This window comes from Moschus berezovskii, chromosome 6 (genome assembly GCF_049115385.1).
Source record: "Moschus berezovskii isolate FMDL1 chromosome 6, NW_MosBer_1.0, whole genome shotgun sequence".
Lineage (NCBI taxonomy): Eukaryota > Metazoa > Chordata > Mammalia > Artiodactyla > Moschidae > Moschus > Moschus berezovskii.
The window spans coordinates 42,563,063-42,585,447 of record NC_142465.1 but is presented as its reverse complement, the minus strand read 5'-3'; the positions used below and the strand labels follow the sequence as shown (position 1 = coordinate 42,585,447).

Sequence of the window (22,385 nt, the reverse complement as noted above, 5' to 3'; positions counted from 1 at the left end):
TAAAACAGTTTGAGCTTGACCATGAAGGAAAAAATGTGTAGGGGAAGCAACATCTTAAAACTAATTACATGTCAAAGAGGCCCGAGGCTGGGTAAGGAGAGATGAGATGCTTATTCTTAGAAAGATGAGGATTCTAAAGTGGAAGAATCCCATTTCCCCTGCTTTGTCCTTTCTTTTTCCTTCTTCCTTCAAGATAGTTATATAGCTGCTGCTGCTGCTAAGTCACTTCAGTCGTGTCCGACTGTGTGTGACCCCATAGACGGCAGTCCACCAGGCTCCCCCGTCCCTGGGATTCTCCAGGCAAGAACACTGGAGTGGGTTGCCACTTCCTTCTCCAATGTGTGAAAGTGAAAAGTGAAAGTGAAGTCGCTCAGTCGTGTCCGACCCATAGCGACCCCACGGACTGCAGCCTACCAGGCTCCTCCGTCCATAGGATTTTCTAGGCAAGAGTACTGGAGTGGCTTGCCATTGCCTTCTCCGGTTAAACAGCTACTTCTCACCACTTAAAAAGATTCAGAGACAAACAGCTCACAGATGTATGACTTCTCAATCATCATATACTTGTCAAAAGAACACCTGACCCGGGGGACAGGAGCAGAGCTTGAGGGAAGGCAACTTGTTGCCCCGGGCAATCAGTAAGGTCCCTCCGGAAGTCCTCAGGCTATTGTGGGGCCTGGTTCTCTCAAACAGCAACTATTTTCCTTCCAAAGATGGCCTACGGATGTGACAGTTTTAAAGAATAAAATAATTAAATAAATTAAAGAATTAAAGTTATCAGTGATATATACCAATTGGTACTGTTACTTTCACTCTGATTACATACATCTGGAAGCTGACCAGTGACATCCAAAATAAGAACACGCTAGTAACAAAGACTGAAAGCTGACAGGGGGGTTTCATCTTCCTTTTGAGGTCAGGACACTCCAGCCTCCTGAAGGGCAAACAGCATTGATAAGCTATTGGCCACCATTCCTAAGTTCCTTGGAGTGAGGCTGGAGCAACTAGTCCCTCCATAAAATCTCTGGCAGACAGACACTAAGACGGAGAGACACACACACACTGCATGGGAGCATGGCAGGATCTTTCCAGGTATCTTACACAGAGCAGAAGTCGGGAGCCCCCAGTGGTGCTATGAGGCTGTGAGCTGGCACTTGTTCCCCAAATTCAATCATTTAAGGAGGAGTCCTGTATGAAATTTATTTTCCAGATTCACTTAATTACTCCACTCATTCATCCATCCTTATATTTAAGGACCATCATTGATTCGTTCTGAGAAACATCAAAAAACAAGGCAACTGACATTTATTCCACTAAAAGCTAGAACTTTTTTTTTTTTTTAAAGTACCTGCTGTGATAAGAATGTTTTCAAATTTCATTTGGAATTTCCTTGCTTTCTTTAATAGTGGTGGTGTGTGTAAACTATACATGATTTAGCCTTTGGCTGATCATTTGTTTTCATTTTGAGTAGAAGATGAACAGTGTGAAGAACACTGGCTTTAGGAGTTTAAACAAAAGGAGTTCTAAGTCAGCCATCCAGCTGGGAACAGCCTGGGAGCCATCCTCAATGAGGAGCTGAGGACTCTCTCACAATGCAGAGCTGATGTCCAGAACTGCATGACTCCAGACAAATGACTTTAATTTGTTGCTTTCAATATTCTATAAATTAGGCAATTACAGTTTGAAAAGTTTGTCCCCAAGTATATAGCATAATTACGCTATCAATTAATATTATTATGCTGTCCATTATTATATGGACAAGGGCTTAAGCATTCCTCCCATAAGCACAGCAATCACTGTTTAAGAAAACATACAGTATGTGAAGGTGTTATTCAAACTAAAAAACTGCTTTATTATTTTGCTATGCTATTTTGGCCACTTGGAGATCATTTATTTTCTACTGAGCTGTATGCTGCATCCAGGATAGTTAAGGATTATTATTTTGATTGACCTTGACATATACATAAGTGAGCCTTTACTATTTTTCCCTAAAAATCTTAACAAGTCAACATAGTATATGAAAGTCTAGAGGCAGTAAAGGGTCACTGTTTTGCTGAAAGACACATTCTTCCTAGATGACAATGGTACCACTGAATAATTGCACATCTCAAGCAGAAGACTTTGGATTGAACCCTACAGACAAGGAAAAGGACAAAAGGCAGATAAGTAGGACGTTTCCCTTCCTGGTCTTACAATTAATATGACAGTGATGGTCAGAAAAGAGAAAAGGAACCTGGGAGGGGCCTACTAGCCCAGTGTCATCAAGAGAGCCTAAAGGTAGTGGCTTGTGATGAGAAAGTAAAAGGAACCAATAAGAAAGAGGAAAACTGGGTCAAAGAGGGTTCTGAGTCTAGCTGGTTGAAAAACAATCCACCAATATGGAAATACTGTCTAGGCAAGTCAGCAGGGAGTGAGGATTTGAGAGCATTGAGATGAATGAGTTCAATCAGATTCACATTGAGGTTATAACTGTACATCAGTGCTGGTATGGTTCCTATTATTCATCATTTTCTTGGACCAAGTCACTGAATCAAATCAAAATCATGTAAATAGAAAACAGAATAATTTTCAGTGCCGGCCATTGACTAATGAAGTCTAAGGTCATACCGTTAATTACAAATACTTTTCCTAATGAAATTCCACTTTAGTTCCTATGAGAAGACTACCCGCAGCATTGCAGGATCCTTAGGAAAAAGTTATTTCTGGTGTGGACATGCCCAGGAGAGTTAGAAGTCCTTTGATCACCAGAAACCAGAACAGATACTGATTTGTGAAGTCAGTTGGGCTAACATTCCCTAAGTGTCCCCTGCTGCTAAGTGTCATCCTGTGGGCCACAAGCTGCTTAACAACTTCTTTGTTAAACTGCTTGTTAACAAGGCCTTTGTACATAGAAGATCCGGGTCACACACACCCACTCAAGATCTGCTCTAATTCAGCCCGGCTAAATATGCAGGTGAGTTAAATTTAACTACAGACTCATTTGGTAGTAGGGAATCCTGTAACACTTCCATTCTTTCACACACACACAGACAGACAGACACACACACACACACACCCCACCCCCCAAGCACGCTCATGCGCATGCGCGCGCACACACATATAAATATACCCTCGTTTTATGGTGTCCTTAGCTTAAAAAGAAAGAGATCTACAAAAGCCATAGGTCTCAAAAACTATTATAATCAAGATTTGAATTTCATAGCAAACATCACTAAACTGTAATCTCTTTAAGTTTTCACATAAAGAGCACTCAAGCCTATTGTCTGCTAAAGACAATAAGAAAGTCCTGGCCAACAGAGCCCAACCCAATTGTACTTATTCTGAAATAAATCACAATAACTGGAAAATAAAAACAATGAAGGTATCCGAAGATACTGCTTATGAAACATTCCTCGACTCAAAGGACACCATACCAACAATTAGTGACATTAGGCCATGTGCCCTTTGGCCTTTTCTGTATTTTCCAGGTAAACCTCCATCCAACGGGTATATTTTCCGACAGCTGAGTGGCCCGACAGGCACCACACCATTGCCAAGAAGCGATCTATTTTTCCAAGAGGAAATGTGGAACTCTGCAGGGTTTCAAAGCAGGCTAATTTCATGCACAAATACATTCCACGACAGTAAGACAGACTGCTTAACAAAAGGAGGAAACCTGATGACAAAGCACGGTCCTTTGCCAGAGCGGCGCTTTGGGGGTCAGGTTATCTGGCTGGAAGCCGGCCTGTAAGGCAAAATCCAAAGGGCAGGCTCCGGCGTGAGGCGGGCGGCGCGAGGCGCTGGCTAATGAATTTATTATTTTCCATAATGGGAGACGCAGATATTTTCTCAAAATCGTATTCAAGTCTCCTATTGACTTTTTGAATTTCCATTTTCAACGGCGGCTCAAGGAAACGGCAGCCAGACTTGACTCCAATGTACACACAGACTCGGGTTTCACCCCGTCACCTGTTGGCTCCCGAACAACACTCCTCTTTGTGAAACTCACAGCCCTCATTTGAAACAAGTTTCCAGAGAAAACACTTCAAGAAAGTGTTTGAGAAGTCACAAGACTCGAGTTGTAAAAGCAAATTCCACACATAGCCTGGCTTATACTGACACAGATTAATGCAAAAACACGAGGTTTTTAAAAAAGCCGCGGGAGAGGAGACGAGGAAGGGATATCACCCCGTCCTTCGGAAACACCCAGGGGGCTAATTCGAGGTGGGCCGCGGCGGACGGGCTGCGGGGCTCCGCCGGGCCCTCCGCGGCCGCCTCGGGAACGCCCGGATCGGGGCCCGCGCGCCCACCCTCCGCGCGGCGCCGGCTGCTCGGGCCGCCAGGGGGCGCCCGGGCTCCTCCGCCTCCGCGGCCTCCCGCACTTCCACGCCCGGCTCCAGATCCCGAGGCGAGGCGACGAGCCCTTCTCGGCGCCGGAGAGAGCCGCGCCAGGGCAGCTCCTCGACGCCCGGAGCCTTCGAGGCCCCCGCGCCGCCCTCGGGGCAGCGCGACCTCCTCGCCCGGGACCGCACTCGCTCCACCGCTGGGCGGCGGCACCGAGCAGCCGCCGGTCCCCGCGTCTATCCCCAGCTTCCGACGCGAAACCCTCCCCGCAGCCTCAGCATTCAGCCCCGCCGCCCATCGCATCGAGCCCCGGAACCCTGACGGCGGCTCCCCACCTGCGGCCCGCAGCCCCTCCGCGGAGCCCTTGGCGCGCACTCGCCGTCCCCCGCTCCGCGACCTGCCGAGGCTGGCGGCCCGGCGCGGGAGCTCCCGCAGGAAAACCAGGCTGGGCGTCCCTGGGTCATCCGCGCCCACCCCTTTCCGGAGGAGACCCCGGCAGGGCGCCGGCCGCCGGGCAGGGGCAGCGAGCGCGGGGCCCCGTCGCCGCGCACCGTCAGCCCCGCCCGGCCAGCGAGGGGTCGCCCCCGCCCCGCCGAGACGCGCGCTCCGCCGGCCGGTCCTGTGAGTCCCCTCTCGGTGCAACGCGGCGATCGTCAGCAGCGGCCGCCGTCTAACCTGCCGTGAGGGGGCCGGCAAGAAGTCCCCCAGCTTTCCGGAGACCCTTCGTCCCCGCCGGCGTCGCCGACTCTGCTCCCCAGTGTTGGGAGTCGCCTCGACCAGGCCACCGCATCCCCCACGCCTCAGCTCCGCGTCTCTGCAGGATCCGCCACCGCGGAAAGAAAAAACCCGTCTCCCCTCTGCTCTTGGGCCCGCGATATTCAAAAGTAACTAGAGCCCGCATTAAAAAAAAAAAAAAAGTAACCATTTCGCTTCCTGACGGTCCCACCCTCCTTGCCGCGCTGCGGGGCGGCCGCCGGGCCGGCGATCCCCGCCCAGCTCCGCTCCCCGCTGCCGTCCGCAGGAGGAGCCTACCCGGCCAGATCCCGCTGCCGCCCGCTTTCCAGGAACTGTCACTGCTGACGGTGCCCCTGGCAGGTTTCCACAAGGTCCCGCGCACGAACTATTCCTCGAAGAGTAACCCACCCACTTGGCCAGCCTCGTGGCTCGAGCACCTACCTCGGTCCGCGCGCTCCATTCCCGGGAGCCCTAGTGAGTGTTAAAGCCGAGCTGCAAATACCCCAGGATGCTTATGTAAACTTCCCCCTCCCGCAGGTGCGCGCGCGGGCCAGAAAACGCTGCGAACTTATGCAAGGACACCGCTTAGAGAAATCATCTCCTCTCTGCCCATAACAATGATGTCAGCAAATGGCACGTTTAACCAAGTTCTCACTTGGAAGGGCTCATTAACATATGAATTCTCCTCTTAGGACCTTCCTTGCATTTCGGAGAGATTCCTACTGCTTTTAGCGCAGATTTATTTTTATCAGTAAATAACATCCAAAGAAACGGAGCCAGGTCACGGGATGCACTCAATCAAGTACCTGAATAAGAGTTGTTAAGTGAATATAATTATTCAAACACAAGGACTATGCTCATACTCATGGCTAATCTTGTTTCTGAGCTGTTAATATTTCTGGGTACACTAAGAGAAAGTGAAGCTTGGCATTAGTTGCTCACGGATAGGAAAGAGAAGCAAAAACAGGACCTCAAGGCAAGCCCAGACAGAAACTACAATCTGCAGCAGAAGACTTAAGTCGCTTCAAAACTACAAAATTTAATTTCTACAATAGCCTCCTTATCACAAGGCGATATGCCAAAAGAACGGAGAGAAAAAGATGCACTATTTAAGAGTTTTATCAGTTTATAAAATGCAACTTAAAATGGTCACCAGTTCTTTGGGTATCCTACCTCTTTTTCAGGTTATATTAGAAAAAAAAATCCTTAAACCATTAGGATTCCTTGGGAGTGATTTGCAACATATATGTTACTACGGTATACAAGGGAACAATAGCCCATTGTAACTGTGATTTAAAAATACACAAGCAAGTCTCTATAAATAGAGCAGTCAAGTAAATAACTCTGTGGCCAATTTCTGTTATCTCTGCTGCAAAGCAAGGCAGCTGAGAAGCTGCTTTTTTTTAAGTTACTTTTTTAAAGTGGTAGAGGCCCCCCCAAAAGGTAATGGCTCTGCTAGTAGACTAGGTTGGAAACACTGATATAGGCAACAGGATCTGTTATTGAAACATACTCTATATTGGTAAATCTAGAACACAAGTTGTGAAGATGGTTCCCAAAAGTTCTAATGTAGATCTCTGCCTTCAGGTTGTATGGAGATTGGTGAGAGGGCAGGGGTGGACTTCAAAGATGACCACTTTCCTCTGTGGAGCTGTGAAATGAGTCATGAATACCTAGGTCAGATTTACTTTTTCCAATTTAATTTCTGTTTGGACTTTCTCAGCAAAGTCATCAACTGACAGGGTGCAGTCCACTACTGACTTAAATCAAACCCTGAACTATCATATCATTATAATACAGGGAGTATCAGCAGGCCAATGCTTTATGCCAGGTGGATCCTTTTTGAAAGCTTTTAATGGACAGCTACAACTTAGCCAAGGTCCCAGAACCCTCCCAACTACAAGCCATAGCAACACTTACCAGTATTAAATGTCTGCCATTCTAAGTGTGCTTCTTCTCATGCTGGTGAATACTGTTTGTTACATGTTCAACAGTTACTGTCCGCTTTATTGCCTATTGTAAGTGTTTTCAGTGACGAAGCGGGTTTGGAGACAGTTAAAAACTTCCTACTAAAGTTCAATCTGAATGCAACAGACCTTAGTCGGGTCTGAAAGGCATTGTTATTGTCAAGGGTGAACTTATGCAGGATGGAGAGCAAGGCCCCCAACCAGCATCCTTTTGTTTTAGCGGGGAGGAATATTCATTGCCTGGAAATCACACTTGCCAGGAGGCTGAGAAAGGAAGCCCAGAAATTCACAGGACTTGGTTCCCTCTAGCCAACAAGGCCTCTGCCCTGCTCTCACTCAGAGTGGCCTTTTCCAGCTGCCCATCCCACATATCACCCTATCACCCACGCCCCACCCCCCTCTTATTTGCGTTGTCGTCACAGCACTCTTGCTTGACATTCTATTTGTTCATGTTTGCTGTCTGTCTTCTTCCCTAGCCTTTGGGGGTTCGTTACTATACTCTCAGCACTAAGATTCAACTTAGTAGACAAGTTCAATAAGCAGGAGTTAAATGAATGGTTTTTGGATGTTCTTCTCAGGCCTTCATTGCCATACCATACCTGAACAAGGAACTTTGTTTCTAACCTAAAGCCAGACTGAATTCCAGTGTCTTAATGGAGGAAACTAAGACAGACAGAAAGAAAAATGCCAAGGGCAGAGAAATAAAGAGGCAGCCTTTTGGTTGTCAAATGCCTGTCAGCTTTATTGGGTCTGGGAGAAAGAGATAAACGTCCAAAATAGAAAGCACAACTGAGTTCTATTCCTTGGTTTGCCTATGATTTGTATATGGTGACCTTGAGGTCTTTTCTGCTCCTTGCTTCTATTTTTCCATTTGTAAAACAGACCTACTTTATTTAAGAGTAAGAGTTGCTCTTGGTCTCAGTTATGTGGAAAGATTTGTAACTAAAAGTCAGTCATCTAGGAAGAGTCTATTTAAATGATTCAATGTCTATGTTTCTGAACAGAAAGGAGAGATCAAGGACTCTGAAATTCATCAAATGACATTTCACTCACTAAATTTAAGGGGCGATTGGCATAGGAAATGTTCAGTAGGGTGACAGTTTTCAGGACAGCAGTTGGGTAGTTCTGACTATGCAGAGATAGGTAACTAAAAGAATCACAACACCTGTAATGTTGGATGCAATTTCTAATGAAAATAGTTTGAAAAATAAATCCCAGAGTCAGACAATGCTAGGGTTGACAACAACCTGTAGGATCCTACATCTTGTCCAGAAAAAAAACCGAGATCCAGAAAAACAACCATAATCATAATTCTTCAAGTCCGTTACCAAATTTGTTACCATTAAATGTTTATGTAAACTGTTTTACCTTCTTTTTAACTCTAACATTTGTGTTGTATCTCTGATTGGGCAGTATATCCTGATGGCTAACTGAACACGTGCAAATTCTATGGTCAGCTGAGTCCTCAGAAGCCCCAGGGGAGGGCCTGAAGGCAGTATCAGCTCTTCCGAGAGTTAATAGGCTGGATGTTGTTTTATAATAGGTTGCAGTTTCTCTAGTCTCCAATTACTTTCTTTCCGCCTTTGATTATATTTAAAGCAATGTGATTAGAGAGCACTGGTTCTTTAACATTTTCTACACCCAGTCCCTCTTTAGATTTACTACTCCAATCCTCCCAGCCAGTCTTCCCCTCCCCCAACTCCTAACTCCTTTGAGAGTAAGGTAAATCCTCCGGGCAAAATATCCCGATGCACTGGGTTTGGAGTTAGGAGACTTAAAAGTCTATTCTCTGTCAATTACTAGGCTCAGGGACAAATCACTTCTCTAAGATATTTTGTTTCATTTCTAAAAATGCTAGGTCAGTGGTTAGAACTTCTGAGGAGGGAACACAGTCTATTATTCAACTAGAAGAGGAATCAATATTGAAACTGATGAAAGTAGAACTGCTCTGTTGAAGTTGTAGGTTGGTTTCTCCCCACACCCTTCCCACAATTATTTCCCCAAACCCACTCTTCCAACTTGGACCTCAGGCTTCACCATCTCAAACTAGATATTTCCAGAGACTCCACCAGTTCTAATATTTTTTGAATCTCTTAAAATTTGATAGCTGGTTGTGACACCAATACCAGGCAGGTGTCTTGAGTCTATAGCCCAGGCTGGGTGCGAGAATACAGGGTCAGGTCCTTCCACTTGACTCTCGCTCAGATTTATGACTTCTAGTAAAAACCCACCACTCACTCTATACTACTCTGAAATAACCCTTTCCCAGTCCAGGAAATGTCTTTTTCCGTGGACAGATAATTAACCCAGTATTCCTTAAGAACTTAAACCTTTCCTTAAGTTTTTCAACTTTCTCTATTCCTGTAGATCTGTGGTTTGACACAACATACTTAAGACTTCTTTGCTGAAAAACCGCCAACATGTTAAGAAATAAAGAATAAATCTTCCAGTAAATACTGAGACATCTAGGGGGCTTCCCTGGTGGCTAAGTGGTGAAGAATCTGCCTACGAGTGCAGGAGAACAGATTCTATTCCTGGTGTGGGAGGCCCCCACATGTCGCAGGGCAACTAAGCCACGTGGGACGACTAAACCTGTGCTCTAGACCTTGGAAGCCACAACTACTGGAGCCTGAGAGCCCTACTGCCCATGCATGTTCCACAATAAGAGGAGCCATCGCAGTGAGAAGCCTGAGCACCGAAACTAAACAGGAGCGCTGGCTCGCCACAACTAGAGAAAAGCCCCTGCAGCAATGAAGACTCAGCACGTCTATAAATGAAGTTATTAAAACAAACATTGAGAGATGTATACATGGAAAGATATTCAGGATAATACTGAGATGCAAATCCCAATACATATAGTATGATTACATTATTATAGCTAATAATATATGGGCTAATGTACGCATAGCAAAACAATTTAGAGGAATATAATTACTGAACCATTAATATGATTTCTAGAGAAGGGTAGACGGAAACTTTCACTTTTGAACTTACAGTTGACCCTTGAGCAATGTGGGGGTGAATCTGTGTATAACTCCCTATCCTTGGTTCCTCTGCATCCGAAGATTCACAGACAGTGCAGCACTGTAGCATTTACTACTGAAAAACTTTCAAGTGGACCAGTGTAGGTCAAACCTGTGTTGTTCAAGGGTCAACTATGTATTTGTAAAATAATTGTACCTTTGTATCTTCACACTATTTACAACCTTTTTCTTTTTTAAATGCTCATATAAAATTTTTATAAAAATGGTTTAAGAAACATTAAAGAAAATATTCTACAATATTAATATAAGGAAGAAAAGCTCACAAGCAGAAAATGATTTTTTGATTTGTTATTCGTTCATACAGAAAGATATGTGAATACGTAATTCCTCCCTGTGCTATCTTCTCTGCCCAGTCACAAACTTCAAGGGTGAAATCTCTCTTCCAGTCAGTCACCAGTCCCAGATTTCCATGGAGCCAGACATATTGGAACAAGAGCTGCCTGAGCTGATGCTTCATAAATTCATCCATTGATTTATTGATAGATTCTTTGGTTGAATCAAAATACATTTAATTCAGAGCAGCTCTATTAGACCTAAACCCTCCCCTTAAGGACTTGATAGAATATGAAATTTAAATATGAAGTCCTTAAGGGGAGGGTTTAGATCTAATTTAAATTTCATATTTTATTCATATCTTGATAAAATAGAAGGCATAGGAAAACACACAAGATGAGTGCAGAAAATTAACAATTGTTCTAATTTTCCAAAACACATAAGAAACCATGGTATGCTGTGATTATACTACAGTTGAGGTATGGTTAAAATTCTAATATAGGAGTAAGAGGAAACATTGATAGATCAATTCTGGTTAGAAGGTGAGAATCCAGGAAGGTGGGGTGACATCTGAGCTGGGCCTGAAAGGATTTGAAGTAGTTGATCAGGGTAATCAGTGAAGTTGGGAGTAGGAACCAGGGCCCAAGTTGGGCCTGTCAAAGCTTGAGGGCCAAAAGAGTGAGCTGCCCTTAGAAAACCCACAGTGATGTGCCGGAGCACAGCGGGGAGGTAGGTCCAGACTTTAAATGGCTGTGTGTGCCAGGCATGTTCAGCTATCCCAAAGGCTATGGGGAGTCACAGAGGCTTCAAGAAGAGCGAAATGACTGTATCTTTGCCCTCATTAGAAGGAAGGCAGAGAGAACAGTGCAGGGAAACCAGATGGAAAGAGCCTGAAAGCCATTCCAGGAGTCAAGGGCAGTGTGTCTGAGGGCGGAGAGACTAGACTGCGGTGGCCCAGCATGAACTGTGAGAGCTGAGGGTGCTGGCAGATGGGGGCTACCATTTCTTAAGTCAGCATTCCCTTGGTTTACAGGAAAGACAATCAACAATTTAGCCCTGATACGAGAGCTCCAGCTTGAAACTGCAGATATTTTTCACTGTCCATGGAAGATAAACTCAAGGTAACCCGAAGTGTTGATATTTACATTTCTAAGTTCAAACTTTATCTTCCTGTTGGAATCCACTCTTAAAATATAGCACTGGCATCCTCCAGTGTTAGAGCTCAGGGTCCATCATTACGGAAGGAAACAGGAACATGACACTAAGGTTGGAAGATTATGTACAACTACCCAACCAAGCCTACTGCAGAGATGAAACAAAAAGTGGAAACTTAGTGTGTTAGGTGAGGTCTGCAATCATGCAGTTTGTATTCGGTGCAAAACATGTAAATAATAAATACTGCTTTGTCTTAAAAGTTAAAATTATAGAGTATTTGCTGTTTTGCTTCATGAACTATATGCTCAAAGATATTTAGCTCACCTTTGTATTTTTCATGCTATTTAAACTCTCCACTACCTAAGATGGTCGATTCTCCACAAGGAAAAATCTGGGCCAATGAAGGTGTGCCAGCTTTTAACAACTACCACGTACAATAACATTCTTACAGAGGTGACAGCAAAGATTTCAAGCAGCCTCTTGCCAAAAACAAAAGGTCAGCCAAGCTTTCCATAATGTTTCTTTATCTTATCTAAGATACCAAGTCCCCTTCTGGAACTGTGGGAATTTACACAAGGTGATTTTGTAGTGGGGACTGGTTTACCAGCTATCCTACTTTGGGCCAGGGCCAGAAGTTGGAATTCCAATTGTTATAATGGATCAAATCACATAGCTCTAGGTAAGTAACTATCTTTGGACGAAAGTTACTTTTATATTTCCTTTGTCTTTTATGCTTGGAGCACTCATCTCTTCATTGAATCTGCACTGAGTTATAGAGGGGCTAAGGGAAGGGATATTGCCTATTCTGTTTAGCAATGAGGTACTTTGCCTGTAGAGTTTTCTCTGAATATTTGCTGAATGCTCAGTGACTGGTTCACATCTGACCCTCCACAGACCCTGACCCAGACCTTGTTAAGCACTCTTATATTATCTCAATTATCAATCCATTGATTTTCTCTATTTTTATTTGGAAAAAAGTGAGTCAACTAATTTAGTGTTCAACTCTCTAGTTTTAATATTTAAAGGAACCTCATGAAATTTATGGAGAAGGAAATGGCAACCCACTCCAGTGTTCTTGCCTGGAGAATCCCAGGGACAGGGGAGCCTGGTGGGCTTCCGTCTATGGGGTCGCACAGAGTCGGACACGACTGAAGCGACTTAGCAGCAGCAGCAGCAGCAGCATGAAATTTATCTTTTACATAATTCTTTTTAGCATATAAGATCTGATATGAACTTAAACCCATTGGCTGAAGTGAAATCTCTTTAGCAAGCTCAAATTACTAAATGATCTGCTCCACCCACCTCCAGACCAATAATCCTCCTTCCCCCTCCTCTCCTCCCGGTCTGTTTATGGTACCGACTGCCAGTACTCCCAGTAAGCCAGATACCTGACCGTCACAGGCGCCTCCTTCACCAAGTGCTCTTCTTCTTGCCTGCCCTCATTCAGGGACTCACTGGATCTTTGCATCTTTTCCATTTTCTATCTCACCCTGTCCCCATCCTTGGATGCTGCAGCAGCCGAGCCTTGGGGCTTCTCTTCCCTACATACTTATTTTCCTTCACTTGACCACCATAAACCTATATCATTTTTCTACTTTAAAAATCCCTTCTTCAGCATTACTGACATCTCCATGGGATAAATGAAGGTTCCTCATTTCCAGCCCCCATTGATCCCTCCGACTGTATCTCCATCACTTGTCATATCTCACCTCTGGCTCCAGAACTTGTGGTTTCCAAGCATATCACGTTGTTTCACAGCCCTTTGCCTAATCCTGCTGTTTCCTCTACGTGCAACTGTCCAGCCACACATTTTTATCTGCCTGGCTGACTCTTACTTCAGGACTTCATTTGGGATGGGTCCAGGAATGTTCCCTGAGGTCCCATTACACCAGAGGTTTCTATGCTGCACTTCCATTCCTCTAAGACTCTCCATTAGCCCCAGGACTCCCATCTTATTCAGACCAGTCCCTCCACCAACATTATTGCCTATTTTCTTTCTCAAATAGAAATTCTTTTAACTCAAGAGATAGCTTCTCTTCCTCTGTACACAGAGCTTTGGGAGAACCCAGAAACTCAAACTTTCCACTTGGCAGTTACACCAATAAGGATGGGCTACAGCACTATTTTGCTTAATATTAGTGATTGGAAGAGATGTATTTTGAGAAACAGACCTTCTGGTGTTTCTGGTTCCTTAAAAGAGCTTTTTCAAACAAAATGCAGTGATATGCTCCTATGATGATCATGGTGAGGAAGCTGTCTGTGAGGATAAAAGTGCAGTCTGGGTGGATCTGGATGTAACGAGCATCCTAGTGTCCTTCAAGGAAAGAGGACACTGTCTCACAGCAGGCCATCGAGTACCTGATACAGGACCTTCCTTTCAAAGAACATGCAGCAACCTAAAGACGGGGTGGTGTCAGCATAGAATGAGGGGTCAAGTATGTATTAGAATTGTGCATCATCTTGGACATAGAGCATGTTACTGCATTTTATTTGGTGACACGCTAAGAATATAATAATGCCAAGTGAACCTCCATCACTATTATTATTACTATTATGTAGCTATAACATCCGGAGAAGGCAATGGCAAGCCACTCCAGTACTTTTGCCTAGAAAATCCCATGGACGGAGGAGCCTGGTGGGCTGCAGTCCATGGCATCGCTACGAGTCAGACACGACTGAGCGACTTCACTTTCACTTTTCACTTTCACACATTGGAGAAGGAAATGGCAACCCACTCCAGTGTTCTTGCCTGGAGAATCCCAGGGACGGGGGAGCCTGGTGGACTGCCGTCTATGGGGTCACACAGAGTCGGACATGACTGAAGTGACTTAGCAGCAGCAGCAGCAGCTATAACATCTGGAGTACTTGTAGGCCAGACCTTGTGTTAAATCCTGTTCATTAAAAAAATATTCTTACAACATGATAAGGCAGATCTTATATTCCTCATTTTACAAATGAGACTTGTAAGTTGTTCCATCATCTAATCTTCAGCTAATTAGTGCAAAAGCCTGGATTCAGAACCAGGTCTGACATCGAAGCCTATGGTCTTCAACCGCTAGGTTATTTGCTTTTAAAGCAGAGCTTCTTACAAAGACCAAAATAACATGCTTTGCTTGCCCCAACTGGTGACTCAGCGATATCACCAGGAAGTAGGAACGATAATTCTAGAATTTTCATACCACATTATTTCATTGAGAAATGAAGCAACTCACTCAGTGACAACACACTGGCTGTCCTGACCTCTAGGTCCGAAATGCTGCACAGTTCAAAGGAGTGGGATCACCCACAGCCCCCAATCCTTAGACAACTGAGACACTGAGCTTTTGGAAGCAGTTCACTGCATTTTTAACTTCTATAGATACAAAGTCATTTATTGTCCAAATACAACAAAACTGGCCTGTATCTGAAGATCATTCATATAATAATTGCTCTGATGCAACTATTCGTCATTAGAGTATCAGGGTGTGCTAAGCTCTTACTCAAGTAAGGGTTTCACTCTCAGATGGAGCCCAACCATCAGCTCCTCAATTTAGAGGCAGATTATGCTGAACAAAGGGCAAACCACGAGAATGGTTCGGTTTATAGCTTATGTGTGACCCGTTCAACTGAACGCATCTCACATGACATCCTGAAGGCAAAAAGGCACTGCAGTAATAATGCAGCCATTAATAAGCCTGTCAGACAAAATTGATTATAGCTCAACTCCCAGGACTATAATACATTATTATTGTTGTTTTACTAAGGTCCTTCAGTTCAGTTACAGCAAATGAATAAAAAGAAAAAAAAAAACAATAGAATTAATAGTCTGGCAGCATTTCTTGGGGACTGTAATTGCCAAAATGTCCCCCAACAAAAATTTGTTGCAGATGAGCTCAAATAATAGAAACTATTAAACTCATATAATATCATATAATATAAGCAGGCTTGTAAAGACAATCTGCTTCTTACAGAAGGGCACACATTTTTTACTTAACACAAACTAAGATTACTGACTGCATTGCTGCTAATACAATAAGAACAAACCTCATTTCCATTATTGACCATTTCTAAAGTCTTTAGCTTCTCTTTCAATAGATTCTAACAAGATTCAAGGAATCTCTGAAATGCTTCTCTCCACCTTCTGGAAAGCTATGTTTGGGAGTGGGGAGCACCTTAGTGAAGATTGAAAATATCATTACAAAAATAGTTTTATGACATATCATGCTTTTAGGACCTAAACAGTAAAAACTTTTTGGAAAGAATCCAATGACACGGGTAGATAACCTCTTCAAATGAAGTCACCATTCAAAAGATAGAAGAGGGCCAATTCCTACACAAGCAACATTTCTAATCATCTTCTTGTCTTTCCAATAACCTATTTTATAATGACTTTTCCGAATGTACAACTATCTGATTCCTAAAAACTCCTTTTATGAAGTGCAGCATTTTTTTTTCACAATCAGACAATTAAAATCTATAGAAAAATGCTTGTCACTCTATAGGAAAATATTTCACATGCCTAATTAAGAGAATTCTTAGGGGGAATAAATATGACATTCACGTACGTAAATATCTGGGATCCTTGAAAGCCTGTAATGGGACCATCTGGGCATTTTGATGCTGATGCTGTGTAATAAGAAATTTCACTTGTAGTGAAATTATTAGGGGAAAAATAATTTAAAGTGACCTCTAGTGTGCTAACTAGGCAGCAAATTTTCTGTGCATTGTGAGGAAAACATTCACTGTCACCACTAACAGCACTAGGACAAACTCGGAAAAAGTGGGCGAGGGCCTCTGCCACGTCACTCCCAGAGGCCTGCCAGCAGGAACGGCAGCTGTGACCCGCACTGCGTAGATTCTTGGTGGCAGTTTTTGTTTTGAGTAGGGGAGGAACTGATAGTTAAAGAATGGCTTAGGAATGACTGGACATTTACAGATCTGTTCTTTCCCAGATAGTTTTATGTTTTAGATAGTTCTTAAAGGGCAAATATAGAGGCTACTTACTCAAGGTACTTAATAGGTATGATTTTTTTTTTTTAAAGGATTTGCCTTTCAGCTCCTTTATACTGCCAACTATCAGGGACCCACATTTTATACTGGAATGTATTTTTAGGGCAGATGGGGAAAAAGGGCCAAGTTTCAGATGTCTCTTTTCTCTATTTCTTTCCTTCACTGTAAGGTTTGCTTTATGGAGCTTTCAGTCTTAGGTTTCCATAACCTCCTAATGCAAAACAGGCTAAGAAGAGCCATGAATGTAATAAACCACATGTTGCCTTGCTTTCCTTTTTTTTTTGAGGAGGAGGAAAAATTCAGCTTACAAAAAAAGAGTATGCAAACTTACCAGTTCACCAAAATTAAAGATGTTTTAAAGGTTTCTTAAACTCAGTCTTGGCCATCTTGTAATATTTTAAAATATAAATTAAAACATATGATTGTGATAAACTCTGATTTTACTGAAAAGCGAAAAGAAGAGGCTAAGACCATGGATAATAGTTTACAAAATTAATTTTGACTTATGGGGCAATCTGAATATTTTCACCTCAGCCAAAGATGAGTGACACACACACACACACACACACACACAATTAACTGTAAAGATTTCATTGTGAAATCGACACTAGCGCTTTCTGAATCCTGGAAACTTGCATAAATTATTCACAAATTTTATGGCTCAATTCAGCTGTCAAAGAGAAGAGCCATGTGACAGCACCTCGCACCTGTTACTTATCCAGAACTGTGTTGGGCTTACCGACTCCCACCTGGATGAACATGCCCAGACGCTCCTCACACTCATTTTACACAAGGGGATGGATACTTTGCCATGCTGGGTAGTAAAGAAATTAAGACACACACTAAAATCCCTGGAATTTTCCCAAAAGGACTATCACGATACAGATCTTAGCTAAAGTAACCATGGAAAAGAGCACAGACCTTACAAAATCATGAGACATTCCATTTAGAGCTCTTCCATGGAATATGAATACAAAACACAATTAAGGGCCATAAACTTCACTATCTGTTTTAAGGAAATCACCATCCAACCAAAAAAAAAAAAAAAAAAGTAACAGAAATTATGAAAGTTGGTTTTTCTTCTGGGTCTTATTGTCATAGGAAACGCAAATGTCCCAAACAAATTCTCATCAGAATATTCCCTGCCTCCGGGATAATTCCCAGCTGTGGAAATCTTTATCCCCACACCTTCTTCCTTCCCTAACTCAATTCGCATGATAAAGGGACGAAGCCTAGGTCAAGTGTGAGGTTCCTACAGCCTCCAAAGTCCCTCCCTGTGGTCCTCACTTCATCAAGCTGCATGCAATTCAAAAAGGGGTCTTGGTTATTTAATTAAGTGACAAAAGGGATTCTCAGGGAAAAGAGGTTTGAGACAAACATTTAAATTTTGCATCTGTGGCAAAAACAAACAAAACCTCATTTCCTCACAAAAATCATACACAAATTAAAGTCTGCTGATGGTTTTTAAAAAAGGGAAATGAGAGGTGAAGAAAAGTGGGGTCCAAGGAAAAAAAATAAGGGTACTTAAAAAGCAGGGGATGTTAGAAGCTAAAGGCAGTTTTCTGAAAATAGAGCCAGAGAAAGCTCCGGAGTGTGTCTCCTGGACAGGAGTCCTGGGAGTGGAGCCAGGAAAGGAAACCTCTTGTTCAGGGAAATCTGGTGGTCAGAGTACAGTGAACTATTAGCTATATAATTCAAGGGTCTTGAAAAGAGAATGTTCTGGTGATGAACAAAAGTGTATTTGCCTCCAAAATGGGCACATCTGTACAGGAAATCTGAATGGGGTCACCCTGGACTGATTCCACAGGTGGGCTCCTTCTCCCTTGTGGTGGCATCCAAGTGTGCATACATCAGGGACTGTGTTGTGCAAACTGGGCTGAGTTGAAATAATGAGGTTTGTAACAGGACTATTTTGTAAGTAACAGAAACCAGACTAATTTAAGGAGAAAAAGGGTGGGGAGTAATCATTTAACAGACGGAAACACAGGCCTGTGACTCAGGCAACACACAGCAGGACTGTAGCTGAGCTTCAGAAAATGACCACAATTCCGAAAGAAAACACTCAGAAACTGAGACAGAATCCTTTTTTCCTCTAGTCTTCTGTCTGCTTCTTTCCGGTTGAACACTTTGTGCTTGCCTTCCTGCAGACAGGGCTTTGTGGCTCCTCGGTCTGTGAGGTTAAAAAATGGCCCCCTCCAAGGTCTGGGGGTTGAAATCCAACATGATCGCCAAGGGCCCACTCCTTGACCATGTATCCACTCAGTCAGATGGATGAGGGCTTCCGTGTCCTACAGGTTGCTGCTGCTGCTGTTGCTAAGTCACTTCAGTCGTGTCCGACTCTGTGTGACCCCATAGATGGAAGCCCACCAGGCTCCCCCATCCCTGGGATTCTCTAGGCAAGAACACTGGAGTGGGTTGCCATTGCCTTCTCCAATGTGTGAAAGTGAAAAGTGAAAGTGAAGTCGCTCAGTTGTGTCCGACCCATAGAGACCCCACGGACTGCAGCCCACCAGGCTCCTCCATCCATGGGATTTTCTAGGCAAGAGTACAGGCTACAGAGTAGTAATTCCCAGTGAAGGCGGAATTGTTTTGTCCTGCAGAGATACTCCAAAAGTGTCTATTAAATGAAATTTAAAAATCCTAGTTGTACAATGGGGTAAGAACTTGCCCTCAGATATGATGGATGGGCACTGTCCCTAATAACAGTTAGCCAAGAGCAACTGATGCTGCACTGGTTGTCAGTGTAAGAATCACTTACATGGATTCCCTCCCACCAGACAGGGACTTATCCAGTGGTCCAGTGGTTACGATCCTGCCTTTCAATGCAGCGGACTCAGGTTCAATTCCTGACTGGGGAACTAAGATCCCACATGCCTTGGGACAACTAAACCTTCGGTCTGCCACAACTAAAGTAGCCAGTACCCCATAACTACTGAGTCCGCGTGCTCTGGAACCCATGCTCCACAACAAGAGAAGCCCACGCGCTGCAACAAAGACCCAGCGCAGGCAAAAAGAAGAACCACCTGCAAAGTCTGAAAACACATAGATGCCTGAACCACATCCCTATAGATTTTAATTCAATAAGTCTGAGTTAAGGGCTTCCCTGGTGGCTCAGTGCTAAGGAGTCCTCCTGCCAGTGCAGGAGACAGGGGTTCAATCCCTGGTCTGGAAAGATCCCACATGTCATGGAGCAACTAAGCCCTCACACACCTGTTGGGCCTTGGAGCTGCAAATACTGAGCCCACATGCCGCAGAAGCCCACGTGCCCTGGAGCTGTGCTCTGCAACAAGAGAAGCTACTGTAGTCAGAAACCCATGGACACCACAAGGGGAGAGTAGCCCCCGCTGGCTGCCACTAGAGAATGCCTGTGCAGCAAGGAAGACCCATGAAGGCCAAAAATAAATAAAAATTTTTTAAAAAGTCTGAGTTATGAACCAGAAATTTACATTTCATGCAGTTTTCCTAGGTAACTGCAATTTCTAACTGGGTTTAGGAACCATGCATTGGTCTATAGACACAATTCACTTTGGTTACTAGTTCTCCTAAGACAGTGATAAATTGTGCGAGGAGAAAGAGGAGCTACTTCAAGTTTTCACTAAGTAGCTGGTCAAAGCAAAATTCTACCCAGACACTCCAACGTCTTCAATATTGCTTATGAAGCAGACAAACTGATAAGTAAATCTCAGATCTCTTTCATGAAAAGTTCTAAAGGGATAGATGTCATTTTGGGGATCTGACCTATCTTGGTTAAGATATCCTGCTCAAGTGAAAGTGAACTTCTCTTTTGTTATATTAGGTGAAACTATTCTTTGGATGTGGCTTTGTAGAGATGGTTTTAATCCACAACACCTTTGAAAACATAGTTTCCAAAGTTTTCTCATGAATTGTTAGAATAGGTTTTTTAAAAAGCATGAAATCAGAACTGTAGAAATTAGAGCCATTTAATACCTAACATTTAAACCCATTAAATTTAAATTTAAATTAAATTGGGGGTCATGCAATGCTTAATTTTAATTATGCACAGTTTCTGTCATTTCAGCACATTTCCTCTGCAAAGGCTCCACTTACAGGATGCTTCTGAGGCAAGTGCTGCTCCCACTGATTTAAAGTAATGGCTGTCTTGCTGGGTAAGATTGCTGAAACTTGAAGGCTGCTGGGCATCTGCTGTTGCCTTGGGTTCTGAGTGTTCTTTAGCTTCCCAGAATGTGGACACAAAGCAAGCAGATGACATGTCATTTCAGGGGTCAGGGGATATTTACTGAAAATACTAAGAAGATCAAGGTGGGACTTCCCCTGGTCCAGTGGTTACGAATCTGCCTGCCAATGTAGGGGACACAGGTTCGAACCCTGTTCTGGGAAGATCCCACATTCAACAGAGCAACTACTGAAGCCCGTGCACCCAGAGCCCATGCTCTGCAACAAGAGAACCCACCACAATGAGAAGCACGCACAACTGCAGCTATAGAGTAGCCCTGCTTGCCGCAACACGAGAAAACCCAAGAACAGCAACAAAGATCCAGCACAGCCAGGGGAAAAGAAAAAAAGATCAAGGTGGGTGGAGACAAAGCAGAAAAACAGTAAATCATGTGACTTTCATAGACATAAGCTGGGAAAGTGTTTGAATCAGAGGATAGAAAAGGCGTCCCCTAGCCACAACTTGCTGTTGTTCCAAAATGACAATAATTCAATCTGTTCACAACTGTATCTCCTGCTCTTCTCTGTTATAGTATTAATATTTTCTTTTCCTTCTCACACCAGGTTTTTTCCTGTTTAGTCTTCTAATTTGTTTTATTGCATGGGAGATTTTTTTCCCCTCCAGTTATTATTAATATTATGGTAAGAAAGAATTCTTGTGGAGGAACTAACCTCCAATCCCCATTACACCATCAATGAAGGCTGCACTGCACTGAGCAGACAGCAGAGCCTAAATGAAGCTGATGGACATCTCCAAAGCCAACACATCTGTGTTGACTTAATGCAGGGAAACAGAAGACGACCATGGCAAGTCATGTGACAGATGACATAGAAGCTTATCACCAGGCTGAATCGCAGTATTGACAGGATTAATTTTTCCTCATTAGCCAGAGAACAAGATAAATACATATCTGAGGATACAGAGTAGGATAGGATTACAACTCCTGTTCCTGCATGATTTTTATCAGGATGTGAAATGCAATTACGTCAATCTTATTTGAATTAATCTATCAATTTGTCACTTTGGGGTTTTACAAAAGTTAACTGTATAAATAAGCAAAAGTGAAAATATATTTTAATGACAACTGAGAACACTGCTTTTACATTTTTTCAAAAATCATGAAAAGATACTCATCCTCCTTTTGTAATGGTTAGAGCGGAAAATGAAAAGTATGAAGAAGTGGCTCCGCAGAGGAAGGAGGGAAAAGGAAAAGGGGAAGTGGGTGGAATGTTTCTCCTAGAGTAAGTATTTTTATAAAGGATCCTCTACACTCATGCAGCTTAAGGGCACTAAGAACTTTATTATATGGCAATAATCTTAGCACAATGTACTTTCCTGTTAGAATATCCTGTACCATGGAGTTTTCTGGCTGAAAACTGAAGTTTGCCTAAACATTATGTGTAATATAATTCCCACAAATGAGCTACTGTTTGGGAGGGGAAAAAAAGGCAAGTGGTAATAAATCTGTAAATCCCTACTGCAGTTTTCAGGATAACCTTTATTGGTCTGGTCTCAACAGTTTTTTACACGGGTATATAACACATACCAAATTAGAAATTCATCAACAGAATTCATTGATAAAGAATAAATAGCATAAATAGCTTGTTGCATAAACAGCTTTACTCTTTAGAGTTTCGTTTATTACTTAGTGAGCTATATAAATAGCATTATTATTTAGTTGTTTGTTTAAAGGAAAAACAACATGGA

The 22,385-nt window shown here is 43.2% G+C and overlaps 1 protein-coding gene across 4 annotated transcripts in view; it reads right to left on the bottom strand.

Moving 5' to 3' along the window:
• Window positions 1-22,385, bottom strand: part of PRICKLE1 (prickle planar cell polarity protein 1) — a 116,077-nt gene that overhangs the window by 16,057 nt on the left and 77,635 nt on the right. Inside the window, exon 1 of one of the 4 annotated variants that reach the window (XM_055394574.2) lies at window positions 5,497-5,693. The exons of 2 other annotated variants lie outside the window; for them this stretch is intronic. The gene's annotated coding sequence lies outside the window, so the exon portion shown is untranslated. Of the gene's footprint in view, window positions 1-4,995; window positions 5,467-5,496; window positions 5,694-22,385 lie in introns of those variants that run through there. One more of the 4 variants, XM_055394573.2, reaches the window with a different exon arrangement.